A 23,491-nucleotide genomic window follows, 5' to 3' on the forward strand; every position below is an offset into this window, starting at 1 on the left:
GGACATGGAGACGGTAGTCTATCTTGCTGGGTCGGGTCCTGCCCTCTCTGTTTTTTTTACACCTATTCTCTTTTGTAGAGGGCAATGTCTTTACTAAGCACTCCTCGAAGTACCCAGTTTTCGTTTCTCTGGTTGCTAAGCTTTCCTGAGCTATGTATGACCACTCTTCTAACTCCCCTGTGGTCTAGCTACTCCAAATTCCGTTGTTTCTCTAAATGTTTGGGAGACCAGATGCAATTATTTTCTGCTTGAGGATTGCAGAAAGTGATAATTCTTTCAGCATATAACAACGTACTGCGCGCCATTATGTGCTAGACATTGTCTTGCTATAGGCTGAAGAGATAGGCAAGGTTCCTGAGAGTCGGGTGTGTGTGTGTTGAATGTGTTTCTGGTTCCCATGTCCATTTGTATAGGCATGTGGAGGGCAGGGGTTGATTAGGTAAGTTCTATCGCTCTCCACGTTTAAAAATTATTAATTTTACACATGAGTGTGTGGTATTGTGTTCCCCAAAATTGTGCACACTAATAAACTTATCTGGGGTCAGAGACATAACAGCCACAATATTAAACATAGAGGATATGCAGTGGTAGCACATGCCTTTAATCCTAGCGTTCCAGAGGCAGAGATCCCATGTGTTCAAGGATACAGCCAGGCATGGTGACACAGGCCTTTAACCTCAGAAAGTGAGCCTTTAATCCCAGGGAGTGGTGGTAGAAAGCAGAAAGGTATGTAAGGCGTGAGGACCAGAAACTAGAAGCATTTGGCTGGTTAAGCATTCAGGCTTAGCAGTTCAGCTGAGATTCATTTGGATAAGACTCAGAGGCTTCCAGTCTGAGGAAACAGGTTCAGCTGGGGAACTGGCGAGGTGAGGTGGCTGTGGCCTGTTCTGTCTCTCTGATCTTCTAGCATTCATCCCAACACCTGGCTCAGGTTTGATTTTATTAATAAGAACTTTTAAGATTCCTGCTACATATGGGTATTTTGTCTACATGTATATCTATGCACCATGTGTGTGCTCAGTGCCTGTAAAGGTCAGAAGAAAGTTGGATCCCCTGGAACTGGAGTTACAGACAGTTGTGAGCTACCATGTAGGTGCTGGGAATTGAACCTCGGTCCTCTGAGAAAGCAGTCAGTACTCTGAACTCCCGAGGCATCTCTCTAGCCAACCTTATTTATTTGTTTGTTTGTTTGTTTATTTTTGAGGCAGGGTCTCTCACTTAATCTGAAACTGAACCAATTGGATAGACCAGCTGGCCAGCGAGTCCCTGACTCCACTGTCTCCACTTCCCAGTGCTAGGACTACAGGGCTACACTGCTAAGTCTGACTTATATGCTTGCTGGGTACTAACCTCAAGGCCTCATGCTCTTGCAGTAAGCATTGTGCTGACTGAGCCATCTCCCCAGCCTGCTTTTCACCTCTTGAGATGTGTTTGTTAATTTCATTTGCCCATTTATTGATCGAATCATTAGTTTCTTTGCCTGTTTTTCAATACATCTTTCCAGATTCTAGCTATTAAGCGCCTACCCAATGTGTAGTAGGCAAAGATTTTCTTCTGTTCTCTAGGCTGTCTCTTCAGGCACGTGCTTGTTTTCAAGCTCGTGCAACCCCACTGATCAGTTATTACTATTATTTCCTAAACTGTTAGAGCTCTCTTTGGGAAGCCCCTGGCTGTGCCTGTATCTTGAAGCGCCTTCTTCCTCTGGCAGCTGCAGTTTCAGGCATTACCTTAAGGTCTTTAGCACATCTTGAACTTATTTTATACAGGTGAGGGATAGGGATATAGCTTCACTGTTCTACACGTGGTTATCATTTTCCTAGACCCACTTGTTAAAGAGGCCGTCTTCTCTCTATCAATGCAGGGTTTGGGCCAGTCTGTCCAAAATGAGCTGGCTGCAGTTGTGTAGATTTACTTTGGGGCACCCTATTCTGTTCCATTGGTCTATGTGCTTTTGTTCCAATACCATGCTATTTTTGTGGCTATGGTTCTGCGGTATAATTTAAAATTCAGTATTTTGATGCTGGGCAGTGGTGGTGCACTCCTTTAGTCCATCGCTCGGGAGGCAGAGGCAGGGGGATCTCTGTGAGTTCAAGGCCAGCCTGGGCTACAGAGCTAGTTCCAGGACAGGTAGGGCTGTTACACAGAAAACCCCTGTCTCAAAAGCAAAACCAAACAAATAACAAAATAAAAAAACAAAAAGAAAACAAAACAAAAAAACTGAGTATTTGATACTTTCAACATTGATGTTTTTTCCTTGGGATTGCTTTGGCTTTGTCAGGAAACTGGGGGTTGCTTCTTCCGGTTCTGTGAAGAATGTCTTTGGAATTTTGATGGGGGCCGCACTGGAGGTGTAAGACACGTTCGGCAATACAGCCGCGTCGTTCACAAGGTTAATTCTGCAACCGCACAAGCGAAAGAGGTCTTTCCAGTTTTAGTATCATTTTTCCATTTCTCTTCCATGTTTTTAAGTTTTCACTGTGAGACTGAAGGGATGACTCAGCAGGCAGGAGAGCCTTCTGTGAAAGCAAGCTGGCCCACATCAAACCTCCAGGACCCACGGAGCAGCTGGGGATGCTCTCCAGGCCTGTAAGCTCAGTGTGGGTTGGCGGAGACATCAGGTGATGATCCACTAGGCTGAGCTTCAGGCTCAGTGAGACAGCCTTCTCACACGCACACATGTGCACTCCCAACCCGCACGTGCGCACACATCATGCACCGAACACACAAACACATACAAGATGACATTTTCCTTCTGTAAGTTTCTCCTATCATTAGTTTGTTTTATTCCTAGGTATTTTTTATAAACATGTGATTGGCTTATCCAACAGGCACTGACCCTTCTGCTTCGCTTAAGATGTCTAAGTTTGTTCATACAACACACAGATACAGGGATGAATTATCATATCTAACCTAGTCATGAAAGTCCTGTTCCAAATCGTCAGTGATACAGGCATGGGTATACAACTAGTTTTGACTAAGATGTCATGGAAGAGAATTTGGGGGCAACATCATGAAGGGTTGTTTTCCCTGAGAAATAGGAGTAAAGGGGAAAATGCGTGTTTCCTCCTCCTTTCTCTCTCTGGATGCTCCCTGTCTAAACAGGAAGTCTGGAAAGACAGCGATCTGACAAACACGAGGTAGTAAGCCAGATGTACAAGACAACATGGGAAGACACAATGTGAAGGGACAGAAAAGATACAAATGACCCGTGGACTTTTAGAATCAACTGCAGGATGACTTAACACCAGACCTCCCTATACAAATAAGTAAAAACAAATGCAATGTGCTTCTAGAAGTGCATCACCATTATCTGGACTTTGTGTTTCTTGCAGTTGATAATAAATCAGCCCATACACTGGGAAATGGTCTTCAACTTAACAGGAAAAAGGGGTCATGATCATGTAGTTTCTCTTTGGCTAAGACATGAAATCCTGGTTTCCTTCTAAGTATTAAGTGATATTAACAGATACTTGATCAATACAATAAACTTTTATCAAATGTAAAATAACATGTTGTGATGGTCAATGTTAGGTGTAAACTTGATGTGTTAAGGGATGCCTAGATAACAGGTAGATCATTATTTATGGGAATGTCTAGGCACGTATAAGAGACTCACATTTAAATCAGTGGTTTTACTAAAGAAGATCTACCCTTATCAGGCACCATGTGATCTGTGCACGGTCTGAGTAGAATGGATAAAGGGAAGAATGCTTTTCTATACTGGAGTTTGGACAATCATCCCCTGCCCTGAGATATCAGAATCACAGGTTTTCAAGGGGTTAAATCTGGCCGGAGAATGGTGCTATTGTCGCCTCTGGTTCTTAGTTCTTTTCAGCTGAAAATCATTATGCCAGCCTTGGTTCTCCAGTGTGCAGATTGGGACTTTGTGGTTTCCATAAACTATGAGCACCAACTCCTGTAACAAATGTCTCTGTGTCATCTTCTATCATCTCTCTCTCTCTGTGTATATATCCTATTGGTTCTGCTTCTCTAGGAGAACAGATTGCAATGTAATATTTAGAGCAAATTACCATCTGAACCAGATTAAAATAAATTATTAACTTCTTGATATACTATGGCTGAAATCTTCAAACAGTGAGAATTTTTCTGACCGTTTATGCAGGAAGAACCATTAACAGTAGTTCTAGGTATTGTTTCTGTCACTCCAGCATGTCAGAAGCCTTTACCAATTATATGCAGCTTCAGCCTTATTTCTCTGAAAAAGAAGGCAATTTCCTTTTACAAGCATGCTGTTCCCGAATACCTTGGTGCTGTTTTTAATCCTAGCTGGCACCAAGATCACAAAATGAGGTAGTCATTTCAAATATTTCCTCATGCTTTCTGTTTCCCCATTCAGGAAAAAGATTATTGTTACCATGTGATCAGCTTCCACAGCATTCCATTCTAAGTAACTACACAGTGCAGTGTTACTCTACATTCTTACTGTAGTCCCCTGAAGATCTGCATGGTTTCCCAGCCTGTTTCTCTGTGACTGCTGCTTAAAATGTCCTACAAAACAAAGTGCAGCCAGGTCATTTTTTGAAAGGCACTATATCCCAGGAATGTTAAAAAATAATAGATTGCACATCAATTTCCTCTAAGTGTGGGATCATTAGGATCAATTCCTCTATCCTATTCAGGCCTCAACAGCACCTGACTGAAACCTTTTGGAATCTTCTTTTTCAAGCCTAAGATTGTATTTTACTTCTCTGACCACACTTGGAAAATCCAGCAATGAGATTACAATAAAAAATCAAGGCACGGAGAACGCCAAGAGATTATTTCCCACGTTTTTTCTCTAACATAGTTTTCCTAGGGTAATTCTTCAGTCTCTCTCCCTCTACAACTCACGAGCCATTCTATTAAAGAAAAAACCAAGTATGGATACACTCAGATGAGTGAATCTGTCCTTGGAGAAGCAAATACCTGTACTCCCCACACTTGAGGCTGTTTTATACTATTTTAATTGAGAGTCCTTTGAGAAGACTTTTCAACTACTCTATTTCTACTGAGAGCAAGACTGGTAATAATAATAAATATAATAATAATAATAATAATAATAATAATAATAATAATAAAAATAAAAGATGGTTTATACAGGCAACACAAGTTAATGATGGCCTGGGTGTGCTAATTCATGGAGCATGTGGACTGAGACTTTTAACATCCACTAGAAAAAAGTTTTTCTACTTTTCATTCTGTCTTATCATTACTGTTAGTCTTTGCTGTTACTTAGTTTCTTAATTATCTGTCTTAAGCTAGTTTCTATTGCTGGGGAGCAATCTATGTATTATTTCTGCTTATGACTTCATTGAAGTGGCGTGTATTTTGTGATCAAAAATAGATACTCCAGCCGGACAGTGTGGCGCACGCCTTTAATCCCAGCACTCGGGAGCAGAGGCGGCGGATTTCTGTGAGTTCAAGGACAGCCTGGGTTACAGAGTGAGTTTACAGGAAAGGCGCAAAGCTACACAGAGAAACCCTGTCTCAAAAAAAAAAAAAAAAAAAAAAAAAAAAAAAAGAAAAGAAAAAGAAAAAAAAAAGATACTCTGAGGGAATTGCTATTACCTAATGTTAGTCAATTAGAAATAAATTCTGGCTTTAACTCCCTTTTCTGTGATTTTATTTTCTAGCTCATGAAATGACTTTTCATTAAAAGACACCCGTCTCATGACACATCTATGAACATCCCATTGGAGGCTACCATCTCCTGCTAAGGGCATGGAAGTAAACTCAGAAACTGAAAACAGATGCCTTCGCCCACAGATTCTAAAATCAGAGGGTATTCATAAACCGCCCCACAAATTGAGAGCATAGTGGGAAACAGGAACTGTTAAAAAAAAACTGAAATGTTACTGAAGTACTTTCTTCCTCTTCCGGTGAGAGAAATTCATTCCTTTCTAAGAAGTTGGTACTTAAAAAAAAAAAAATTAGAATTGAATTTATGGTATCACAGCCCATTTAGGGGAAAGATATTTACTAATAGATGAAAAGCCCTATAATGGTTCTCTGACTCCTCTCAAAAGTGTATAGAATTGTTTCAAGGTAGGGGAAGAAAGCATTTATATTCTGAGGCCATGTCTCAAATCACATCTCAAGGTTTTATTTACACCTTTGGCTATATACATTATATAACACAACTATTTCCTGATATGTGAATCACACACAAATGGGAAAGAAAAAAAAATCGGCCAACTATAGTTAGAATTTACTAGAATAAGAGGCGCAATGATCACATACATTTTGAATAATTATATCACAGTGAACCATCAGATTTATGTACAAAAAAGTTGCTCCCTTTCAAGTGACAAGAGGCAGCTGAGAAGCAACCCTGCCCTTGTGAAGAGTAGAAACTGAGAAGGGCTGGTATTCTAAAGGCACAGAAGCAGCTAATAGACTGTCTTGGGAGTTGGGTAAAAAATCAGTTGGTAAAGAATACAATGGAGGAAGTTGTAATCATAAGCTTGAATGAAGTGTTTGAAATTAGCAAATTAAGAGTTAATAACACAGAGAGAAAGACCCAGAAAGAGAAAATTAGTTCAGAAGGGAAGTGGTTTAATTTTTTTTTTTTTTGCTTTTTAGAGAGCAATAACAATTTGCATTTTAATTTGCAGGATCAAAAGATGACATTATGTGAAGAATGGCAGTTTCATTGTTTTAGTATTTTATATTTAAGTGAAAAACTCAATTTGTCTGAAATTTAGCAGTTACTATTGGTATGATGATAACACATATTAGACAAACTGGCAAGCAGCTATTTGCTTTTCATTAGCCTCTCATTATAATGCTCAAAAAGCCAATAACCCTTAGTTACCACCCACGTGTGAGATCGGAGCTGGATCCCTAGCATCCACATAAGTGCTGAGTGGGATGCATCCCACCTGTAATTCCAGCACTGGAAAGGCAGAGACCAGAGGCTCAGAGTAAGCTGGCTAGTTAGATTAGCCCTACTGATGAGTTCGAGTTTAGCTGGAAAGAGACCCTCCCTCAAGCAATAGGTTGGCAGCAATAAGAAAGACTCCTGACATTAAACCTCTGTCCACCTCTCTTGTCATGCACATATATGCGAGCACACACACACATGCATGCACACACATATGCATGCACACACACACACATGCATGCGCACATATAACAAATATATAATTGTGAGAAAAAAGAAAAAAAAAAACCTCTCAGTGTTTTTAATATTTCAAATTCAGAGCAAGATCATAATTTCATAATGTGAAGATAAATGACCAGGCAGTCTGATCAGTTGCAAATTGGTCCTAACAGTTTTTGCTGGTGTCCTTCAATCTTGGTTCCAAACTCAAGCAAGAAAATATCAATGCAAAAAAAAAATTAAAAAAAAAGGCAAATTCGCTGTTCCCTAATTCAGAATCATGTGTTAACATTAAAAACCACATGAAGCAGGCAAGCATGTGATATTCCTGTAATTGTATTGTTGAAGGGTCTAAATAATCAAAACAAAAACCCACCAGTCCTGGCAGTCTATAGAATTTTAACTTCTTTTGAACTGCATTGTATTGATTTATTATTTTTCTGAGGACAACTTCATGGTTTGGTAATACCATTATGTCCTGGATTTTCCAGGTCACTTCAGGTGTTGAATATTCTGTTTAGTGTCAAATGACTTTAGCTTGTAAAACATGGTCACTGAATTTATAGAGTTACTGCCTTTAGCAGTATACAGTAATTCTATTTCTGGACCACGATTGTCAAGTTAAATCAAATAAAAGTTAAGTCCAGCCTGTGAATCTATCTAGTAAAAGGCTATCTTAGGATAATGAGACCACTTTAAAACTTTATGATTTTAAAAACATGATTTGCATGTATATAGCTATAAAATTATGGTGGCTAATCATTTCTTGCCATATAGATAATGAAAATGTGCTTGAGAGTTATTGTGCTTATAAGACTCAAAAAAGTAACCCTAATGTATGTTTGTGTTAATTAAAAAGGATTGGGTGAACAGACCTTTGTTTCCAGACTGTAATTGATATTCTTGGTAAGTCAGAACTGAAGGATTCACTGGCATTTGCGATGCTGCAGATCGATAATTACCTGAGAGATCTAAGTTTTACTTTAATGAATTTGATTCATTATGCTATGCAGAACCATGGCTATGTCGCGAACGGCAACATTTAAGTATTTGGGAACCCCCTTTGCTTTAATTACTATCCTTTGTAACAGGAGGTTTGTTCTAACTCCACTTTTAAGTCCATGACATCAGGAGGTGGTAGTTTAAAAGTTGCCTATGCTCAGAATGGTATTTCTGACTCCTAAAATGAACGGTGATGTCCCGCAAGTCTACCAGTAGCGATCACTCTCCCTCCCACGTTCCCCTGCAGGTTGGATGTGAGCAGCCCCGGGGGATGCTGCTGCAAACCCAGTGGGAGAGGGAGACAGGACATTACCGGCGACACTTCGGCACGGTTGTATGAGTGATTCACTCGCGTTTGGCACATGTGTGCCAAGGAAAGCTCCTCCCGCCGCTTCCTTCTCCGAGCTCTCCTCCGTACCGTCTCGGCGCTGTGCCTTTCAGGAGAAGCGGAGCAGGTGGGCACACGGCGGCTCGCCCAGCCCTCCTCCCCCACGGCTCCTTCCCTAATTTAGCAGTACTTCCGGCCGCGTGACATCATCCCCCGCACAGGGTGACGTGAGCGGAGGGTGACGTGGCGTCGGAGAGGAGCGCGCTGACGTTGCTATTTAAAGGTCCTCCTGCGGGGAGGATGGAGACACAGCGCGAGCACCCGGCGTGCGGAGCGGAGGAGGCCGCGGCGACCCAGAGCCAGCGCAGGAGCCGAGCGCGCTGCCCGCCGCCGCCGCCGCCGCCACCGCCGCCGCCGGCCGCTAGGGAGGGAAAAGAAAAAAAGGGACGGACCGACGGACCGGCCGGCTCCTTCCCTCCGGGCTGGTTCCCCCCCGGGCGCCCTGGTCCGAGCCGGGGCCCGCCTCCGCCGCGCCCCACCTCCTCCGCCGGCCTGCGGCGGCGCCGGCGCTCCGCCCCCTCGAGCCGGGAGGGCGCGCGCCCCGCCCCGCCCCGCCCCGCCCCCTCTCCTCCCGCTCGGCTGCCGTGCTCGCCTTCACGCCGGCGCGGCGCGGACCGGGAAGCGGCTCCCTCCTCGGCTGCGCTCGGTTCGGAGCCGCTCCGTGCAGCGCGAGGCAGAGACGGGCGCCAGGCCGCCCCCGGGCGGCCGCGGAGGCTGCCGCTGAGGCGGAGCTGAGGAGGCAGCGGCGCCCCGGGCATGTGAGGCGGCGCGGAGCGGGGTAGAGAGACCGAGCCCCGGGGTTGGGGCCACGAGCCGCGGCTGCCGTGCCTCGGACGAGCCCGCGTGCCTGCCTCCCTCCGCCTCGGCGCGCGGCCGCGGGAGCTGGTGGTGGTGGTGGGGGGGGAGGAGGGGCTGGGTGCCGGGGCCGGCGCGGGCTGGGTTCTCTGATTCATTCATTCTCCGCCGTCTGGAGCCCGAGGCCGCCGGTGCTGCGAGGAGAGAGGCGGGAAGAGGGGCGGCCGCGAGCCGGGCTCCATTGTGCTCGGCGGGGCCGGGAAGCCGAGGAGGTGGGCTTTGGGCCCCCCGCGCTGCTCCCCGGGCGGCCGCTGCGCCCCCAGCTAAGCCGCCAGCCTGGAAATGGCTCCGCTGCTGCTCCTCGAGAGAACGAATCGATCCTCCCCAGCCTTCTCCGCCTGCTCTCCTCCACCTCCTCTCCGCTCCGAGTCTTAGGAGGACGAACATTTCAGAGGACGGATTCCAATGTGGTGTGCCGTGCACATCGCGAGCGGCCGGGCTTTGCACTTGGAGATTTTTTTCTATAGATTTTTTTTTTTTTTAATGTAAGCGAAGGGAGACAGTGGCATTGCTGCCTGTAAGATTTTTTTTTTTTTTTAAATTAAAGTGCACGTCGCGTTGGGTTGCACGCTCCACCCCTAGGGACCTGGTGTATGGTGAAATTTTGAACCCACCGCCTTCAGCCCAGAGAAGGCCGAGTTACCTGGCTCCCTGGAGTGTCGAGGGACCGGAGCGAAATGACCAGCGAACTCGTTTTTTATAAGACTCGGTGAAGCTGGGTTTTGCGTTTTTCCTACCTGTACACCTGATTTTTGTGAATAGTTTTGAGTGCTCTATTCTCCGCGCAACCTTTTCAGTTCTCAAACAAGCCAATGTTTGAACGCTTTGGTATCAGCGCGAGTCAAATCCTTTTACCGACAAGAACTAACTGAATTGTCAGCGTCGTTGAATTACCTCCGGAAAAGATCTCGGGGGTGGAAAAGCCACCTACGAAAATAACAGACGGAGACAATTCCTTGGAAGTTATTTCTGTAGCCTAAGAGCAGAAACTTCAGAGCAAGTTCTCATTGGGCAAAATGGGTAAGGATTTTGTGCTTATCACAGCTTCAAATCTGTTTATACGTGTGTGAGTTGAGCGGTGGTGGCGACTGTTTTTAAATTCTACCCCTTGTTAAACGGGCACTACTTTAAAATAGAGATTTTATTTGTATTATTGTAGAGCGACACCAGAGGTCCTAATTAGAGCGTGTAGTGTTGTTTGTAACTCAGTTATATATAGTCTTATTAATGATCTGTATGGAGACAGTGCACTAGCCTACCCTGTACCTCTTAATTGATCATATCGCTGTATAGGTTACCAAAATCTTGCCATCTTAGGTTTGGTTGACCGGTATCAAAGAGAAGAGCTGCCCACATTCTTCCAGTACTTTGTAGAAACAATCAGTTGCACAAAGGGACGATTGTCATGAGTAGTTAGACGACAGTCCTTGAAACTGATCCCTTGGAAGTTGTTGCCCGCACTGCCCTGTGTTTTATCCTGGAACATCGGAAGCTAAATGCACAGCGTTAGTTTACTGGGCGTTAAAACGCAAAATCTCAGTGTCTCAACTGTTGCGGTCTCCACAGTGTGGTTGCTGGAGAAAGAGAGCTATTTAGTTGGAGGAACTTGGTCACTTTTTCTGCCCTTCTCTTTTAAGCTCAGACCTTTGGCTCGTGTCAGCCGTGTCAGATTTTCGTCTTCAACATAAGCCAGCCAAGAGTGCATTTTCCAAACTTTTCAATCTAAACACTGCAGCTTAATAAAATGACGGGAGCTCTTCTTTATTTAAGCTGGAAAACCCGTGTTATAGGAGTGGTGATCTATTCATTTCTCTAGTGTGTTGTCCACGCTGTCTCTGAATTCTTCCTGTGGTCGAATTAACTGATAAATACGTAGTTGGGGGGCCAGGTTTGGAATGATGGATTTTGAAATTCATTGTGAGGGTTTATTAGGAGCACACACCTTAACGTTCTGGAGGAGTCCCTTTTTGTTCTGGCAGTTAGAATTTGAAGTTTATTAGCTTATACAACTTTGAAAATGTAGGACACGTGTCACAGGAGTCCTTCCTCAGAAATTAATTAAGAGTTGCTAATTATATTTAATACTTAAATGACAGGGATAAGAATGTAATTAAAATACCTTATTCTATTTCTGGTGCTCCTAGTAGCTTTAGTGTCCTTCTTCAAATTACTTAACCTTTGTGGATGGACTGTATTCTCATGTGTAAAATAAGGAGTATGAAATTTTTTCTAACTTGTAAAAGTGAATTTTCCCCCTTTCCTCATTTAATAGTCAGTAGTTGGCTTTTTTTCTTCTAAACTGTTTAAGCACTTAAGCTAGGAAATAAGGTTTGAAAATGTTTTGAATCAGTTGCATGAATTTTTAAATGAGAATTCTAATTAAAAAATACTAATATTGGAAACCTTTGAAGTATGGTTTCCCTTGATTATATGCAGGTCCACAGTTTAAAATGTGTTGTTTAAGTCATGTTGGAGTGTCACGTGCACTTGTACCTACACTCAAAATCAGGTGGCAGTTTTTCATCGAGAAGGCTGCGTTCTCCAGGCTGGAGTGGCAGTGTCATGGAAGAGAATCAGTTTTCTGTGTTTCTTACATTACATGAACGCCCACTGTTTTACCAAGTGAAGAGGGAGATTAATTTAATGCTAAGGGAGACTAGTGTTGGAAATATGAATCTAAGCTACTTACATGAAACACATTTAGACACAACATTTGTTTATAAACAACTCACTAGCCTTTTTGTGAAAAATACTTTTAAGGGACCGGAGAGATGGCTCGGGCTTAAGAGCACTTGTTGCTCTTTCAGAGGACCTGGGTTCGATTTTTCAGCACCCATATGGTGGTTCACAACCCTCTGTTAACTCCAGTTCCCAGGGTTCTGATACCCTTTTTTGACCACTGTAGGTGCCAGGCTTGCAAAGTGGTGCTCATACATACATGCAGGCAAAACACTGATACACATAAATTAAAATTTAAAAAAGAGAATAAAATAAAAATTTAAAAATAACATATAAAATAAGGCTGTAATAGAGCCTTGACTTGGGAGTGCTATAATTTGAGTTTGCCCCTTCAAAATTCAGGTGCCAAAACTTCATGGCCAATGTGATGATAGCTAAGTATTAAGAATCTAGAAAGAAGGGCTGGAGAGATGGCTCAGCAGTTAAGAGCACTTATTTTCCCCCAAGTCTGTTTGGGAATGTGGCCCTTTCTTATTGAGGGTGCCTTGGTTTGTCTGCATTGTTGAAAGAGGAAGGGCTGGTAGAAATAAAGAGAACATCGTACAGCAAGGGCATTTGCACAAGTTTCTACCCTATGCAGGTGAATAAGCATAGCCACCTGGGCTTCTTTGAAAATAAGTTAATATTGTATGACCTTGAAAGTTTTCCTAGGCGGTCCTAAATTGTCTTACGTGACGAATATCCAGAATTTCACGTGGATAAGGAAGTTTATACATTACAGATGGGTTTTTGATGAATGTTAAGTTATAATAGGACTTACATTAGATTTAATTGTAGGTATAATTAAGGGGTAAAGGACTTGTTAAACTAAAATGAATGACGAGACAGGAAAGAATGAGCCCTGAAATACTGGTTTATGGGCTGTGGAAAAGGAAGAGAACAGCTGAAACCAGCAGCTGGCAGAGTCTGGCAGAGTCGCACACACCGTGTTGAACTGGAGTGAGGTCAGCTCAAGTATGGCTGTGGGAACATCGGTGTGTCAGACTCCTTACAGATAAAGACGATTGTGTATGTAAGATGAAACCCAAGAGAAGCTTCAGCATCTCAGTGAGGGGTTCCTGTCAGGTTGTGTGCCCCCAGAAGTACACCAGGATGTATGTAAGTAGTGAGTCTGGAGCTCTCCGAGAACACTCGAGAAGGCAGCCCACATCAAGTCACTTCAGCCCGTTATTCTGAGCTACTTTTTGTTTTTACTTAGACTCTATTAAGAGACAGTTATGTACAAAATAGGAGTTTCCCTGCTAATGGATGGTGAGATTGTTTTGTTTGTTTTTCTAATACCTACCCGACTCTGCAAATGTTGAGCCTTTCCTTTTTGCCTTAAGTGCTTGAAGAATGAAAGTAGGTGCTGCTACATTGTTACCTGGGGCAGCTTCTTTGCTGAAAGATGAGAAACTGAGGCTGGTTTTGCTTAAGGCTCTAGGGATGGTAGCAAACGTGAACATGTCAATCTACCATCACAGTAGGAGTGCACTCTGTAAAGGCAGCCGTCTTACTATTCCTAACAGTTCTCTGTTAATTTTACCACACATTCCGCACCAGTTGTGTGGCAGGTACTCAGCCGGATGTTGTTGGGTTTATAGGTTAGAACTGGGGAGTCATGGTTAAAGTAAGATGTGAAACGATAAAAGAGCAGTAAAGTGGAGCATTTGTAGAGGCACACAGTCTATTTGCTGCTCCAGGAAGGATAAAAAGACTTTGGAGCAGGTGAGTACAGCTAGGCCTTGTAGACAAATTAGAGGGCATTTAGGTAGAACAGTGATGGACAGAACACTGCAGAAAAGCCTTGCTTGCGTGGACTCCTTTGGATATAGAGGAGTGAGTCTCCAGAACTTTATCCAGGACCAGGTGAGAGAGAGCATTCTAGGCCAATGAAAGACTGTGTTATGCTAGAGACTGGTCTTTAAAATGTAAGAGATATGACCCAGCCTGGTGTGGCATGCCCTGCACGTCTGGTCCTTAGAAAACAGAGGTAGGAGGGTCTGAAATTTGAGGCCAGTCTGGGCTGTAAGAAAGAGCCTGCTTTTTTAAAAAAAAAAAAAGTCGGGCGGTGGTGGCACACTCCTTTAATCCCAGCACTCGGGAGGCAGAGGCAGGCGGATCTCTGTGAGTTTGAGACCAGCCCGGTCTATAAAGCGAGTTCCAGGAAAGGCACAAAGATACACAGAGAAACCCTGTCTTGAAAAACCAAAAAAAAAAAAAAAAAAAAAAAAAAAAAAAAGCCAGACAAATTTAAAAACATAATATATGACCCATTGGCAGCCATACATTTTTATACTGTGACCTAGTACTCTTATATTTAAATGATAAAATGACAAAATAATACTCTTACTTTATGTGATGTAGTCTGATCGTTTCTATTCAATTATATTCCATTTCATTTTCAAGAAGAAATGACAGGGAAGACCCACTACTTAGATTTAACAAACCGTGGTAGAAACTGGCAGTTTGAAAAAACGCTGTTCCTGCTGGTATGATGGGAACCATTTCGGGACTGTAGAAACACCAAGCTAAAACAATGAACTCTGCTGGGTAAAGGAAGTGAATAATTGGACAGGCGCCGGGAAGTTCCGACGTGGAGAGGGAGTGGTTGGGAAGTGTGTCGGTGGCCATTAGAGTGGGGCTTTAGAACTACAGTTTTCAAGTTCAGAGGTAGAAATGTGGAAACTGCGTGGTGTGCTCAAAGGAGTCGGCACTCGCCATACTGAGGGGCTGTGAGAATGTGCTGGAGAGTTAACGAGAGAAGCGGACTGTCCTTGTCCTGTGTTGCTTTGTGTTACTGGCAATCAAGATTAAAAAGCCATTAACATCTCAGGAGATCGGATCTCTGTTCTGCCATTTGAGTTTTCTCTCTGTCTTGGATATTGCTAACTGAATAGAACAGGAGAATGAATCCCAAATGTGTAGTATTATCTGGAATTGTGAGTTTCTGCTATAAGGTTTAAGTGATTGTTTAGGTAGCCCTAGTGTGTGTGTGTGGTCAGGACCTGTCTAGTCAGATGTAATGTGCAGGCTTTTGTTTGTGTTGCTTGTTTTTTAATACCTTAGCATTTGCGGCTCATACACTTCGTAGGTGACAGTGCAGTTCACAAGATACATTGTTTGTAGAAGAAAGAAACTAAGTTTTCCTGGAGGTTAGGAAGACTCTTTCATCTTTATTTATTTTTTTTTAACTGAGAGATTTTGAGGTATGGTAAGAGTTCAAGTTAATTACAGAAGAATTTGTATGTAATAAGGGTAATTGTAGGTAGGTTTAATCTGTGTACAAGAATTGAGAACGAAACAAATAAAAAAAAATTCAGGTCTTTTTTGTCCTTGAGACACAGGGTCTTGCTGAGTAGCTCAGATCGGCTACCCCAGTGTGCTGGCATTACAGGTGTGTACCACCACAGCTGTAAATGAATGGTATTACAGGAGTATAGGTGAAACTCAGCAGCGAAACCCAGTCAGCAGTGTACGAGTAGAATTGTGTGTCTAGAATCTTTCTTTTAGGTCAAAAAAGCTTAAAGTTTACAGTGCACTTCCTCCTTACCCCAGCCCCTCCTTCCTCCCCGTCCTCTTCCCCCTCCCTTTCCTTCTCAACTCATCTTATGTATGAAAGAGGGTTATCCTGTAGCCCAGGTAGCCAGGACCTGTGACCCATAGCTTGCTTCCCCAGTCCCTGAGTGTTGGGAGTGTGCTCCTGCACTCAATTCATACTTAGTGATAGTCTTCCCTATCCATTAATCTAACATGTTGGTCCATTTTGTCTTCCTAAGGTCTAAGGAAGGAGGGGGAGAAAACCAAACCTTGTTCCTTGTTCTTGTTTTTTAAATAATATTTTTGAGAAAAGATTGTGTAATTTGCATGCTTATCTTTTTAGTATTTTGACTTTTCCCTCTACTTTCATTTTATTTATCTTATTTTTAAATTTTCCAAAAATCTTAAATCTATATGGCTTTTGTATAGCAAAATAATTTTCAACACATAAACTGACTTTCATTTATACTTAGCTATCCTTTTCTCTTTTTAAGGTAGGGCGATCAAATTGTTCTCATTTTTTTTCTTAATAGAAAATAAAATTGTTTGTGAAATCTAGAAAATGTCTAATCAGTGTTTTGATCCTTGTAATTTGGTTAACCCCTGCAGTCTTTCCTGCTTCTGAAGAGCATCTTAATCTCTCTAATTCCTAATATTATTGTAAAATTGACTCTGCCCTAGGGGTATCTCTTTTTTTAAGTGAACATGTATGTGTGTATATAGTGTGTGTGAGTGTGTGTATGTTTGCATGTGTTCAGGAAAGAAAGGTGTGTGTCTCTGGGTGCACATAATTGTGTGCTAGTGTGCTTGTGGAGGCCTGAGATTGATATCAGTATCTTCCTTGATAGCTCTCCACCTTAGATTGCAGTAGAGTCTCTTGCTGAACCTGGAGCTCCTTGTTTTTGGCTAGTCTAGCTAGCCAGCCCGCTTTAGGGATTCCTTGTCTCTTTGTCCCCTCTCAAGTTCTGAGACTATCCCACTCACCTGGTTTTCACATGGGTTCTGGGGATTCCGACACCACACTGGGCTTCACATTTGCTGTCCAGCCTTTAACCCACGGAACCATCTCTCTAGCTCTGGATATTTTCTTTCAGTAGTCAGTAAATCATGAAGAGCTCTTTCATATTATGTTTGAAATGGAAGGGTTAGTACCAAGTCCTGAGACAGAAAGGTTGTAAGAATTGACAGCTTTTTGTAAAACTACCAAACAAGAATTAGAATGTAAGTGAAACGCAAAACAAAAAACTATGTTTTAGAATCGTGCGATAGCGTGCAGTTTTCATTAATGTATGGAGTTGTTTAGTCATTGTTACCATCTTATGTTTAATGGCATATCTGGATCTATGTGTCCACATGCTGCAGAGTCCAGAAGACCATAAAAGAGATCGTCCTTGACTTTATCACAGAAGGACTTGTTCCTAGTTCCACACTGTTGTTAGTTGCTGAATCTGGGAGTATACCTCAGTGGTGGAGCAGCTTGCCCAACAAGCTGAGGTCCTGAATTCAGTCTTCCACTACCACCAGGAGACAGGGCAACTAGAGCCTTAGCTCTGATGTGTATTCTCATGGCTAAAAGTGCATTGTGCTTCAAACAGACGGGTTTGTGACACAGCACCACACTTGGAAAATGAGCTGAAGGGATTTGAGTGAATTAAGTCCCATTCTTAGTATACAGAAAAATCCTGAGTTCTAGTAATTGGGATATGTCAGTTACTATTTTCTTTTATATAGGTAGATTGTAGATTCTTTTTTGTGCTTACGTGTGCCTCAGGTTTGCTTGAGAACTTATTATTGCTTTCCTGTCTTTCTTAAATACTTGTGATAAGTCTTAGGGTTATTCTGTAAGGTATTTCGGTGATTTCGAGTTTTCGTCCCTGGTACTTTCAGGTTCTCCTATTAGAGTCTTAATAATGATCATTAGTAAATCATTTGGAATGGAATTAGCTATCAAAGAACTCAACTTAAAAAAATGTTATCCGTGTCCTCCAGTATTCCTAAACTTAGGACAGTTACTTTGAACTTACCATCTCTTTAGCTTTCTGTGTGCTGCTTTTCACGTGTTCTTTTGTAAAATGGCGTTGTTTCCTATCTTACTGATATCAAATGTGTCTTGACTTTTAACATTGAAATGTGTGTGGTTTGCTCAATTGCCCTGCCAGCTTCCGTCATACTACTTAGTAAGGGCTCCACCTACTCTTACAGTATTACCAGGGATCATTGTATAGGTTCAGCTGAGGAGAACTGGCCATGGTGGCACATCCCTTTAGTCCCAGCACAAGAAGGCAGATATCTGAGTTCAAGGCCAGCCTGGTCTATAGAACGAGTTCCAGGACTACACAGAGAAACCTTTACTCGAGAGTGAGAAGCCTCCTGTCACCCTTTAAGCCAACTTTCTTAAGATTCTTTGTACATTAAAAAAGCAAAAAACAGAGCCGGGCGGTGGTGGCGCACGCCTTTAATCCCAGCACTCGGGAGGCAGAGGCAGGTGGATCTCTGTGAGTTCGAGGCCAGCCTGGACTACCAAGTGAGTTTCAGGAAAGGCGCAAAGCTACACAAGAGAAACCCTGTCTCGAAAAACCAAAAAAAAAAAAAAAGCAAAAACAGTTCTAGATCTTGCAGAATGCCCTTTTACCTTCTCTGCTGATAATCAATAGTTATTATTTTGTTAAGTCTTTGACAAGTTCATGCATGTTTGCAATGATTTGGGAACATATTCACCCCATTGCTCTCTCGCTGCATCCTCCTCTCTTATAGACAGCCTTCCCCTTCCAAAATCCTACTTTCGTGTGTGTGTGTGTGTGTGTGTGTGTGTGTGTGTGTGCTGTGTTGTCGTGTTTGTTCATAGTCGCGCACGTATGTGGAAAGCGTGCAGATAGTCATAGCTACTGTGTGTTCATTCTTTGATGAGATTGCTCTTGTCATATCTGAAAAGCAGCATTTTGTAGGACTCCTATCCTCTAGCACGGTGATTCGCAACCTTTAACGCTGCGACCCTTTAATGCAGTCCCTCATGTGGTTGACCCCAACCATAACATTATTTTTGTTACTGCTTCATCACTGTAAATTTTGCTACTGTTATGAATCATAATGTAAAATTCAAGGTTCATCAATGTCAAAGGAGTTGTGACCCACAGTTGAGAACCACCTTTTTACACTTAGCACTGTCCTAGCTTCCCTTTTTTGATGTCCCTGAGTCTTGGAGGGATGATATAGATGTCCAGTTTAGGGCTGAGCATATCAACAGTCGTTTATTTTCAGAATAGTTAAGAGTCTCTGTTGAATGTCAACCACTGTAAAAGAAAGCTTCTCTGGCCAAGGTGTAATAGCAGTGTTAATCTGAGGATCATAACTATAACATTTAGAAGGTAGTTTGGTTACTTATAATATAAGTAATCTACCAGAATTGTAATTGTTGGCTTTTCATTTATTTGGTACTTTGTTAATGTTAAATACATGTGTATGCAATTAACTGATTTTGGTGATAATTTGGGGTAAAGTATATAAAACTATTAATGACAGTGTTACTGTTTAATTTTATTTTGTGACAAATTACAGTATTCTGAGTAATCAGTGTTTTAGTCCATAGGTGGAGTTACGAGGCTGTTAAATGTGGCAGGAGGCTAGTCTACAAGAATAGTTTCAAAGATGGTAGTAGTTTTGCCGTGATGCAAAAAAGGTGTATAATGGAAACTGGAGAGATGGCTTCAGTGTGTCAAGAGCACTGGCTGCTCCTTCCAGGAGAGCCTGGATTCTATTCCTAACACCTACATGGCAGCTCACAGCTATCTATAACTCCAGTTCAGGGGATCTGATGTTCTCTTCTGGCCTCTAGGCACCAGGCATGCATGTAGTCCACAAATAGGCATGAAAGGCAAACATCATCAAGTAATAAAAAAATAAACACAAAATGTACGAAGTGTATATGTTTTAGGACTGCATTACATAAAGTGTGTTTGTATATACAAAAAAAGATGAGAAAGGCTTAAAGTGCTGCCTTGTTTCTGGGAAGATCAGTTGTGAAAGTGTTTGAGTCTTTCTAAATTGTTTAGTTGCTCTAAAATGAGTACATTTAAGTTTTAATGTTTTCTCTTGGGATTTAAGAGTGAAGGTATTTAAAGAATGTTAATATCTATAGTATAATACTACCACAGTCAGTAACTGTTCATATATATATATATATATATATATATATATAATTTTATAGGCATTTGTATCAGTTTTCACTTCTATATGTAAAATCCTAGTTCATTATTTCAAGATTGACTAAAGAAGTAGTTACCCTACTTGTCCAGCAAGAACTGTTTTAAATGTAAGGATTATTCTGCTGACAGTTATCAGGCTATTAATGTTATCTGCATCTTTATGGAGACAGAGCTCCAAAGGAACATGTGACTAAGGGAACCTTCTACAACTATGAAATGATAGAGCATGTGTTGAATCTTGCAGCTGCCGGGAGCTCTTGTCATTAGTTCAGGGAACCTAAATGGATGCTCCGTGATTGCTTTGGAAAGCTGTGTTTAATCCTTCATAGTTCTTCTAAAACATTCAATTTAGTGCAAGCTTGGTTCTTGGTGAGTTCCTTAAATGCATGTCTCTTGTCTTCCTTTTGGATGATGAGAACCCTGCATTTGACTTTAAATCTGCTTAGTGTATTGTGTTTGGGATGTTTGAAGTACTTGTAAGCGTTTTGACATTATCATACACGTTTGGTGTAATATTTCCACTGTTGACTTTAATTTGAAATTTTTATAAGCTAACCCCCTTGTAGTTATTGGGCACTTCAGTCTCTGGAATACTTATGTAGATAGAATCTGTTCTCTGAAGATCTCAGGCTGGTGGAGGGAGGAGGGGCACTTGAGATTATTTTGGAACATTTTCCCTCTACTTAAAAGACCTATAAGTGGAGGGCCAGGATATAGCACGTTGCAGTTTCTGAATGACATGGTCTCTGTTACTTGATTTACTAGTCTGTAAGGAAAAGCTGGCCCATACTGTACCAGATTTAAACTTGTCATTATTCTTTAAAAAATATTTATTTTTATTTCATGTGTATGAATGTATTGCTGCGTGTATGCATGCACACCACACACTTAGCCTGGTGCCTGTGGAGGCCAGAAGAGGATCCCTTGTAACTGGATTTACAGACTGTTGTGAACTGCAGTGTGGGTTCTGGAAAATGAATGCTCAGGTCCTCTAAGAGCAGCACATGCTCTTCAGTGCTGAGCCATCTCTCTAGTCCCTAAACTGTCCCTTTGGAATTACCTCTGAAACTCTAATGCAGTCATTAGCTAGTGTAAGGTAAAAGGAGTAGAGATTAGTGAGGACTGTGAGGAAGTGAAGAGAACACACACTTCCTAAACACATTGTTCTAAAAACCTTCTACTCAAGGAAACATAGCTCTAGCCTGATCTCTTATTTATTCTACAAGCTTTTTTATTTTTTATTTTTTTTTATTTTATTTAAAAGTAAAGCAATTGTGTTATTTTAGCTAGGTCAGATAGTTTTTGAATTGCAATCAATACCTCTTGGCTACAGCTAGAAGAAGAAGACTAGATCATAGTATGATACTGGCAGAATAAGTACTAGATTAGTTCTCAATTGTGAGCCTATATCAGCACCACCTAGAGGGCTTGTTAAAAAAAAAAGATTGCTGGGTTTCCTTTATCCTCAAGATTTTATTCAGTGGGTCTATGAATTTGCAGGTGATGCTGATGCTGCTGGATCTTATTGAGGGATGCTGCAGTCCATCACAAAAGTGAAAATCTTTGTCTATTCAGAAAGCTTACCTGATTCCTAAAGTGCCTCTGTCTCCATTCCTCCCTAGTGCCTTCCCTAGGCATGACCCACACACTTTAAAGTTAGAAAAACCATGATACAAACTGGGGCAGGAACACCTGATTTTAGGCTGCTGACTTATTCTTATATAGCTAGAAGATCTGGATATCTGAAACTGATACCTTTGAACCTGATTGCTTTTAGCCACACCTACCAGGTATGACCATTTCCTATTGAAGGTTTCTTCTGCTTTCTGGCCTTTTAAAATGTATTGTCTTTAAAAAACTACCTGAGATGGCTTTGACTGAAGTTTTCTGGTTAGGAGAAAAAATATTATTTCATTCTAAATTACTGATTTTGCTTAGAAAGTTTTAAGTTGTGTGTCATAAATATGAGCTTTTATTGTTGTGTGACAACTAGCAAGGTTTTACTGGCTTCAAACAACACCTATTTGTTATCCAGACGTTCTGTGGGTCAGGAGTCCAGGCATTGACAATTAGCTGGATCTTCTTCATCAGTTAATCCAGGTGGAAACTAGGATTGAGATTATAGACATTTTCTCTTGTATTCCTGTGGTTTTCAGCTGAAATTTGCTTGCTGTGTCTCTTCCAAACGAGCCAAGGAGAGCCTCCTTTTGGTTCGCCACTTACCTGCATAGATCCAGACCTCTTAGGATAATAATCTCCTTTTGATTAATTCAGCTTCAGGGTCAGCAACTTTGTGATCTGTCATTTATGTGCACCCGACTCGGGTCAGTGTTTACCCACTCTCTGGAGCAGTGTCTCAACCTTCCTAATGCTTCAACCCTTTGATACAGTTCCTCATGTTGTGGAGACCCCAACCATAAAACTACTTTCATTCTACTTCCTAACTGTAATTTGCTACTCTCAATGTGATACTATGTTTCCTGTGAAAGGGTCCTTTGACTCCCAGGGTGAGAATTGAGAGTTATGTACTGTCCATCGGGAATGGTCTTGGGCTCTTAAATTTCATCTCATATCAAGTACCATGTTCTTTTTTCCAAGTCTTAATTTGAAGCTAGCCTTCTGTTCTTATACCCTACATGGATGGTTACTCTTTATGCACCCAGACCTTCCTTATCATTCTATCTCATTACTGGACACTATGTCTGTTGTGTTGTAACAGCACAGTTTCTATCATGCTTCCTCTCAAGGGCTGGTAGATATCACTTCTCAGACGCTATGTTATGTATGTGAAATTGTTCTCTCCTAGTGTTGAGTGTATTTATAGAGAAAGAGACAACGTCCTCTTACTTCTTAAGCCCTACCTATTGTGTTCAGTCTACTTTCAGTGCTATTGAAGCTGATTGTTGCTGCTTCTTGTGTCCTGACGTGTAGTGTTGATGACTTGAACCTTTCATGATGATATTTCATGGGTCTTTTTCTTGAATGCTGTTGTTTGTTTATTGGCTGTGGATTGAACCAGTGCTTTGCCCTGAGTTATATTCTGTTCTTACTGCTAATCATTTGTTTTTACGTGGGCTCTTGAACATTCACCTTTTGGGAAATTTCCTCGTATTTTTAAGGAATAATTTCCCTCCTTTTCTCACTACTTTCCAAGCCAAGGTCTTACTCTGTAGCCCATGCTCTAAACTTCATCCTGCCTGAGCTTCTGAGTGTGTGGATTATAGACGTGCTATGCCTGGCTAGAAATATCTTCTTGCCCTTTTCTCTTTGCTCTTTATGAACTGCCTGTTGGATGATAGACCTCTTTTCATTCTTGCATGCTATTTTTTCTCTAATTTCTCTAATGAGAACACCACACCCACACCTCATAGCATTCTGAGATAAGGTAAGGCTGTTTCCCATCACATGCGTGGGGGCGGGTTGTTTGTTTTGAGGTTCCATTTGCAGCCCTTTTTTCTTAATGCTCCTGTTGTGTGGGAGTTATTTGACGTTGAGCTGAGGTAGCAATCCCATTGCTCTCTATTAAAGTTTCAGCCAACCCCAGTGAGTCCCACACTTGGCACTCCTTTGCGGTCACCTGCCTCTGTTCGGGCCAGTGGTTGTTCACTTAGCTTTCTTTTTGAGGATACTTTGACACTTTCTTGTTTAACCAACTCAGGTACTGTAATTGTTTTCCATACTTGA

Source organism: Peromyscus leucopus, unplaced genomic scaffold (genome assembly GCF_004664715.2).
Source record: "Peromyscus leucopus breed LL Stock unplaced genomic scaffold, UCI_PerLeu_2.1 scaffold_932, whole genome shotgun sequence".
Taxonomy (NCBI): Eukaryota; Metazoa; Chordata; class Mammalia; order Rodentia; family Cricetidae; genus Peromyscus; species Peromyscus leucopus.